Below are 9,616 nucleotides of genomic sequence, written 5' to 3'. Positions count from 1 at the left end.
TAACTGGAGTAAACATACTAACAGATGGCAGAATCCCCACACTGGTTTCCTGACCTGTAGAGTGAGGGCTTTTATAGTGAGAAAGTCCAGTGGAAGCATTAGAACTGACTCTACTTAGGAAAATAGTAAATCAAAAGTGATACTGAATCCCTGGAAGATTACAGAGGTTAGTGCCACCATCACAGACTTGAAAGATGCAAGGGTGGTGATTCCCACCACATCCCTGTGCAACTATAAAGTTGGTGGTGACTCCAACTTCAGCTGCCATACCAGATGTGGTTTTATACCAGATGTGGTTTCATTGCTTGTGCAGATTAACACATCTGCTGGTACTTGGTATGCAGCACCAATCTGGCAAATGCCTTTATCTCCATCTCTATCCATAAAAACCACCAGAAGCAGTTTACTTTCAGCTGGCAAAGCAGTAACACACCTTCACTTTTTATCTTCACTATACCTATCAACTTTCCAGCCCTATGTCATAATTTACTTTGTAGGAATTTTGATTGCTTGTGCCTTCTAGAAGACTTCACATTGGTCTATTACGCTGATGCAACTCAAGAGATTCTGCTGACTGGACCCAGTAAGTAGAAACTACTCTAGATTTACTGGTAATATATTTGCATGTTAGAAAGTGAGACATAAATCTTAACTAAAATTCAGGGGCCTTTTACTTCTGTGGACTTTCTGGGGGTTCAGTGGTATGAGGCATGTTGAGATATCCCTTCCAAGATGAAAGGTAAACTGTTGAATCTGGCCCTTCCTACAACTAAGAAAGAGGCACAAGGTGCAACGGGCCTCTTTGGATTTTGGAGACAATATATTTATTTTTTGGGAGTGTTATCCTTGTCCATTTATTGAGTGACCCAAAAGCTGCTTGTTTTGAGTGTGGTCCAAAAGAAGAGAAGGCTCTGCAACAGGTCCAGGTGTTGTGCAAGATGCTCTGCCACTTGGTCCAAATGATCCAGCAGATCCAAAGGTACGTGAAGTTTCAATGGCAGATAGGGATGATGTTTGGAGCCTTTGGGAGGCCCCTACAGGTGAGTTGCATCATAGACCTTTAGGATTTTGAAGCAAAGTCCTGACATCATCTGCAGGTAAGTACTCTCCTGTTGAGAAACAGCTCCTGGCCTGCTACTGAGCCTTTGTAGAGATTGAACACTTGACCATGCGTTACCATGTTACCACATGACATTAGCTTCCTATCATGAACTGGGTGTTACCTGACTCATGAAGCTATAAAGTTAGGCATGCACAGTGATACTTCATCATCAAATGAAAGTGGTATATATGTGACTGGCTTGATAGAGTGGTAAATGGTCTTTTGAAGACTTAGTACAATGCCAGTCAGGTGGCAATAATTTGCACTGGGGCAAAGTTCCACAGAAAGCTTCATGTGCTCTGAATCAGTATCCAATATATGGTGCTGTTTCTACTGTAGGATTCATGAATCTAGGAATCATGGAAGTAGAAATTGGAGTGTGCCATTCACTATTGTCTCTAGTGATCCACTGGCAAAATTTTTGCTTCCTGTAACTGTGAGTTTATGCTTTGCTGATCTGGAGGTCTTAGTTCTAGAGGGAGGAATGTTTCCACCAAAGAGACACAACAATTATTCCATTGGACTGGAAGTTAATATTGCTGCCTGGCCTCTTAGAGCTTCTCATGCCTCTGAAACAGCAGGTAATAAGAGAGCTATGGTATTGGCTGGGTGACTGATTATGATACCAAGGTGAAATTGAACTACTACTCCATAATGGAGGTAAGGAAGACTATGTCTGGAATACAGGAGATCTGTTAGGGTGTCTCTTAGTATTACCATGCCCTGTGATTAAGGTCAATGGAGAACTAGAACTACCCAATCGAGACAAACTATAAAAGACAAGTATCAGATCTTTCTTTCTCTGACATATCTCGCTTAGCATAATGTGCTCAAAGTCTATGTTCTCAAAAATGGGAGGACAAGCCAGTCACATTCCTTTTTCATGGCTGAATAATATTTCATTGTGTATATGGAATCTTTTCCACATTTTTTTTATCCATTCATTCACGATGGGCATTTGGGTTGTTTCCATATCTTAGCTATTATGAATAATGCTGTGATAAACATGGAAGTGCATATATCTTTTCAAAATCCTGTTTTGAATTCCTCTGGGTATATACCCAGAAGAGGAATTGCTGGATAGTACAGTAGGTCTGTTTTTAATTTTTTGAGAAATCTCCATATTATTTTCCATAGTGGTTGGGCCAACTTACATTCCCATTAACAATGTATAGGGGTTTACTTTTCACCACATTCTTGCCAGCACCTGTTGTCTCTTGTCTTATTAGATGGTGTCAGTGAAGGTTTTCACACATTTCTATCATGACTGCTACTGGTCTGTCATTGACAATAAGATGCATCTTAAAAGGCTTACTTTCAGATTCAGCTACTCTTTTCCAGGAAAACCTTTTTCCTTTTGCAAACTAAGAGTTGACTCTTTTGCAGTTTTTTCATTGGTTGGCTCATGGAGAGTTGTAAAAAGGAAGTCCCAAGTAGGACAACTTGGAGAACTGATGCTATGGTCTATTCTAAGCATCATTTAAGATTGGCAAAGAAAAATGAGGGACATGATGTACTCACTGCTATCCGTTTTTATTCTACTAGCAATTTTCTCCAAGATCAGAACATTCTGAGGTCTCCAGATTGGAAAAGAATCAATTTTTGCAGCAGACTAAAATCAACCTTTTTCAAATAACTAAGTTGTGGTATTGTTAAATTCCCAAAGTCTCCAAATAGCAAGATGCAATTTTCAACTGTTCTCACAAATAGGAAAATTAAATTTTTTTTTATCCACTCCCAAACCTCAATACAAAGAATTAATTTAACTACCATTATGGAGAAGAGAAGTATTTTTAAAAACTCAAAAAATTCTGGTGTAAAAATATTACAAGCACTTGTTTACTTAAGATTAGAATGGTGAAACTGCATCAGGAACTCAGAGGAGCTGACCTTAACGATCACATTCAATATTAATTTTCTAAAAAAAGAATATTTATCTAAAAGGCTATATATATATATATATATATATATATATATATACACACACATATATATATACACACACACATACACTTACATGTATATATACATATATATATGTATATATATATATACGCACTTACCTAAAGACATAAAACAAATGTACAACTTTAACAAAATTTACAAAGCAAATGTGTATGTAGCTACCAAGTTACAAAACAATACTGCTTAGCTCCTCAGGAGCTTCTCCCACACCTCTTCCCCACCTCTATCCCCTCCCTGCTCCCAAAGGCAGTTTTCATCCTAATTATGTAATCACTTCCCTGCTTTTATGCATTCTAAAATACTATCATTATAGTTTTGCTTACTTTCAAACATTATATAAATGATATCATACAATATGGCTTCTTCTGTTTTTGTATTCTTTAACTCAACATTGTTTTTCATTATACATATTGGTATATATCTTGTTTTTGTTTTTTTCATTCCCCCCACCCCAAACCCCTCCAGCAACCCTCAGTTTGTTCTCTGTATTTAAGAGTTTCTTATGGTTTGTCCCTCTCCCTGTTTTTATATTATTTTTCTTTCCCTTCCCTTATGTTCATATGTTTTGTATCTTAAATTCCACGTATGAGTGAAATCATATATTTGTCTTTTTCTAATTTTGCTTAGCATAATACACTTTAGTTCCATCCATGTTGTTGCAAACGCTAAGATTTCATTCTTTTTGATCTCTGAGTAATATTCCACTGTATGTATATACCACATCTTCTTTATCCATTCATCAGTCAATGGACATTTGGGCTTTTTCCATACTTTGGCTATTGTTGATAGCACAGTTATAAATATTGGAACGCATGTGCCCCTTTGAAACAGCACTCCTGTATCCTTTGGATAAATACCTAGTAGTGCAATTGCTGGGTCGTAGGGTAGTTCTATTTTTAATTTTTTGAGGAACATCCATACTGTTTTCCAGAGTGGCTGCACCAGTTTGCATTCCCATAAGCAGTGCAAAAAGTTCCTCTTTCTCTGCATCCTTGCCAATATCTGTTGTTGCCTGAGGTGTCAATGTTAGCCATTCTGACAGGGGTGAGCTGGTATCTCATTGTGGTTTTGATTTGAAAGAATTGCCTACTCTTCTTCTAAATCTGTGCTGCACCATGTGGTAGCCACTAGCCATGTGTTAACTGAGCATTTAAAGTTAAATTAATTAAAATTAAATAAGAGTAAACACTCAGTTCCACACTTCCTTTGGCCACATTTTAAGCTCAGTAGCCATGTATAGTTACTGGGTACCACACTGAACCATCTAAATATAGAACATTTCCATGATCCCAGAAAGTTCCTCCAGGGCCCAAACTATAACTTATTCATTTTATATCTCATGCCCACCACAGTACTTGACACAACAGGCTTTTGACAAATGTTTCCTGAACTAGAGGAGGTTTACAGTCCAGTGGTGAAAACAGAAAACACAACATGTTATTAAATGAGGTTTCAAAGGCTGAGAACATTACAATAGGGGCTGATATAATAGTTTCCTAACATCCTAAAGATGTGAAGAGGCAGCTCATCTATGTAATGCAGACCTAGAGACTATGAAACAAGATGACCCACTTCCAGCTTATAAGGGAGAGAGAGGAGAGGAAAGGAGAGATTTTTTTCTGGAGAGAGTTGCAATACACTTGCATTACCCCTACTCCCTAATCACAAGGTGAAGGGGGGATAAGGAGACAGTTGCTTTCTCTTCAAAATATCCAAGTGAGAAAAGTATTAAGAAGACCATTTAAACAGCTTGCTGGTGGAAACTAAAGACTTCAAAAGTACATAAAATCCCTGCTCTGTCATTTGTTGACTATGGGACACTGGGCAAGCTACCTAACCTCTTGAAATTTCAGTTTCTTCATTTGTAATTTTGAATAATGAGAGTGCTTATTTCATAGGGTTAATGTAAGAATTAAATGAGTAAACCAATGCAAGGACCCATAATAACAGCTTATTTAATTTTATTTGAGTTGGATGTTCTGGTTGACAAATTCCTTTTACTGAATATCTTTCAACATATTCTTTTTTTTTTTTCAATGTTTATTTATTTTTGACGGGGGGGGGGGGGCGGGGAGAGAGACAGAGCATGAGTAGGGGAGGGGCAGAGAGAGAGGGAGACACAGAATCTGAAGCAGTCTCCAGGCTCCGAGCTGTCAGCAGAACCCGACGTGGGGCTCGAACTCACAGACCACGAGATCATGACATGAGCTGAAGTTGGATGCTCAGCCAACTGAGTCACCCAGGTGCCCCTCTTTGAACATATTCTTAAGCTCAGAAGCTTTTAGCAGACAAGCAGAAAATCTAGCTATCCACTAACCATGTGTGCTCTTTCTTCTACAATGGGGAGAGTTGTCTCTGGGAGGCACTTGTCCAGCTCAAGACCACATCCTCTGCACTTTTGCATTCAGATATGGCCATATCATTCATTATCATGAATGGAGTAAATTCCATTGATGGAATGTGAGTGAAAATGATATGTAATAATTCTAGGCAGTATTTTCCTTTTTTCTTCCTTTACATATTCTACCTTATCCACTGCTGTTTTGCCTTAGGTAGCAGACAACTGAGTTATTAATTATTTTAAGTTAATGGTAGGCTATTATTTTATTATTTTTTTTCCTTTTAGCTTCAATCCTCACACTCTATCTCTTCTCCATTCCACATATTCTGCAGGCAGCTGAAATCTCATATTTTGCTGTATGTCTTTTAACGTAAGGATAACTTAGAAAACTCTGTTGTGTTGTTTTGGGTATGTGTTTTTTGAATTCACACAAAAAAATATGGTGCTAGAAGTCTTTTTAATACATATGTATAGATTAAGGAACTGTATTATCTATCAGAGCCTATTAATTCTTTAAGATGTGATGTTATATTGTATTAATACTTTGCATGTGTTTTTTTATTGGTAGAATCTAAGGTAGTTGCCAGTGCTTAGAACAGTTTCTAACACAAAGAAAATACAAAAATCAACAGCTGAGCAAATGTTTGACAAATATACAAATGCAAACTTAAAAAACCTAATTGTTTCAAAGAACAAAACACTAATGTGAAAAGATATATGCACCCCTATGTTTACCGCAGCATTATTTATAATTGTCAAATTATGGAAGAAGCCCAAGTGTCCACTGATAGATGAATGGATGAAGAAGCTGTGGTGTATATGGACACATACATACAGACACATAGATGCATGATGGAATACTACTCAGCCATAAAAAAGAATGAAATCTTGTTATTTGCAATAATATGGATGGATCTAGAGAAGAAATGCTAAGTTGAAATAAGTCAGTCAGAGAAAGACAAATGCCATTAAATTTGACTCATACATGGAATTTAAGAAACAAAAGAAATGAACAAAGAAAAAAAGAGACCATCCAAAAAACAGACTCTTAACTATAGAGAACAAACTGATGGTACCAGAGGGGAAGTGGGTTGGGGGATAGGTGAAATAGGTGAAGACGATTAATAGTACACTTACCATGATGAGCACTGAGTAATGGATAAAATATAACACTGAATGTTAACTATATTGGAATTTTAAAAAAGTTTCATTTTTTCCCCAGAAAATAACCTTACTTTACCTAAATTACATGTTTTAAAATGAAAACAAGATACTAATTCACAAGAATATTGCCTGGAGAAAGATGCCACACTATTTAGTGTGTTTTATTTCACCCATTTAAATTCAAAACTATAATATCACATGAGTAAGGAAGAAGCGATAATTGTAATCTTTAATTTATGTATCTTATCAGGACATCTTATTGAATGCTCATTGTGTTGAGTTTGCATTTTAATAAATATAATTCACATACAATAAAATGATCTATTCCATCTGCACTTCATACACTTAAATTGTATAGACTGCCCTTTAAATTCTATTTTTATTTTTATTTTAGAGAAAGAGAGACACAGTGTGAGCAGGGGAGAGGGCAAAGAGAGAGAGAATCTTAAGCAGGGTCTACGTTCAGCACAGAGCCCAATGTGGGCTCACTCCCATGAACCTAGGATCATGATCTGAGCCAAAATCAAGGGTCAGATTCTCAACTGACTGAGCCACCCAGGAGCCCTCTACTTTAAATTATTAAGTAATGTTTCTAATAATCATAATTTTGTAATTTTTATAATGTTACCCTTTAATTATAAAAAATCTGAGTTTAGTGTTGATAACATAAAATAAGGAAATAGATTTCCTAGACAATAAAACATTTGATAACCCTATGCATGCTGGAGGCCTGGTTAAGTATCAGGCATAATTTTTTTCCATAACTTTTTAGAATGGAAAATTTCAAAATATATAAAATTAGAGAAATAGTATAATACAATTATTGTCCATACTTAGCTTCAGGGGTGATTAATTCATGGCAAAGTTGGTTTCATCTGTTTCCCTACCCACTTATCATCTTTCACTTATTTTGAAGCAAATTCTAGACATCATAGTATCTCAGTATCTTTAAGTTAAGAATGCTTAAATACTATAGTTCCATTATCATGCTAATAATAATAGTTCTTTAAAATCATAAAATTTCAAGTCAGTGTTCACATCTCCAATTTTTTAATAAATTTCATATTTTCCAGCATGTTTTTTGGAATTAGGATACAAATAAAATTAATACATTATTACACATGGTGGTTGCTATGTCTCTTAGGTCTATTTGAATCTATAGGTTTCTCTCTCTCGCTCTCTTACTTGAATTTAGTTGTTGATGAAATCAGGGTGTTTGTCCTATAAATGTTCCCAGTCTGGGTTCTGCTGACTGAGTCTGCAATTTGATTTGGGTTTGCAAAGTGATGGTGTTCTAATTATATCCTTCCTTCTTCATTCATGTCTATAAAGAGAAACTTCCTCATCTGTTACTCAGTGGCATAGTTCATAAAGAAACACAGAAAAAATGTTTAATTATCTTCTTTTATATAAAGTTTTAAAATAATGAATTTTATAGTGATCAGGATGAGAAATTAAGAAAACAATGCCACTCACAATTGCATCAAAATGATTAAAACATCTAGGAATAAATTCAAGCAAAAGGGCGAAAGACCTGTACTTGAAAACTATAGAATATTTATGAAAGAAATTGAAGATGACACAAATAAATGGAAAGACACACTATATTCATGAAATGAAATAATTAATATTGTTAAAATGTCCATGGTGCTCAAAAAAAAAATCTACAGATTCAATTCAAACCCTATCAAAATATCGATGGCATTTTTCACAGAACTAGAACAAATAACTTAAAATTTGTATGGAACCAAAAAATACCCTGAATAGCCAAAGCAATCTTGAGAAAGAAGAACAAAGCTGGGGTTATCATATGTCTCTCTGATGTCAAACTATATTACAAAGTTATAGCAATTAAAACAGTATGGTACTTGCGCAAAACCAAACACATAGATCAATGGAACAGAATAGAATTTAGAAATAAACCCCATGCTTATGCAGTCAATTAATCTTCAACAGAACAGCTAAAATACGAAAGAATGAAACTTTCTTATACCATATAAAAAATAAACTCAAAGTGGATTAAATACATGCAAGACTAGAAATCATAAAAATCCAAGAAAACATAGGTAGTATGAGACATCAGTCTTAGCAATATTTTTTGGCTCTGTCTCCTTATACAAGGGCAAGAAAAACAAAAGTAAACAAGTGGGACTACATAAAACTAAAAAAAAAACAAACAAAACTTTTGCATAGAGAAGGAAAGCAATAAAACATAAGGCTTCCCTCTGAATGGGAGGAGATATTTGCAAATAATGTATTTATTAAGGGGTTAATATCCAAAATATGTAAAGATATATGAACAATTATTTCACTGCAGCATTATTTATAATAGCCAAGTATGGAAGCAACCTTAGTGTTCATCAATATATGAATGGATAAAGATGTATATACACAATGGAAGATGTATATACACAATGGAATATTACTCAGCAATAAAAAACAATGAAATCTTGTCATTTCCCCTAACATGGATGCAGCTAGAGGGAATTATGCTAAGTGAAAAGAATCAAAGAAAGGCAAATATATTATTTCACTTATATGTGACTCTAAAAAATAAAACAAACAAAACAGAAATAGACTCATAGATACAGAGAACAATCTGGAAGTTACCAGGGGGAATGGGTTACAGGGACAAAATAGAGGAAGGGGACTAAAAGGTACACACTTCCAGTTATAAAAGATAGGACATGGAGAAACAATGTATAACATAGGGAATATAATTAATAATACGTAGTAATTTTGTATGGGGGCCAATGGTAGCTAGATTATAGCGATCACTTCATAATGTATATAAATGTTGAATTACTATACTGTACACCTGAAACTAATATAATATTGTATGTAAACTACACTTCTGTTAAAAAAATAATGACTTTGTTAGCATCTTCCAATGTTGGGCAATTAGGAGTTTTTTGTATTGCTTTGATTTTGGTATTGTTACGAATGCTTCCTTCTGCTTACTCCTGCATAGGGCTTGCTTTGGCAGAACATATACTGCTTACTCCTGCATAGATAACGTAGGTCTTGTGGTAGTTGGCAGTTTG

The sequence above is a fragment of the Panthera pardus genome, unplaced genomic scaffold (genome assembly GCF_024362965.1).
Source record: "Panthera pardus isolate Hobbes unplaced genomic scaffold, ASM2436296v1 HiC_scaffold_13, whole genome shotgun sequence".
NCBI lineage: Eukaryota > Metazoa > Chordata > Mammalia > Carnivora > Felidae > Panthera > Panthera pardus.
The sequence above is the reverse complement of the archived record's forward strand: the minus strand, read 5'-3'. Positions refer to the sequence as shown.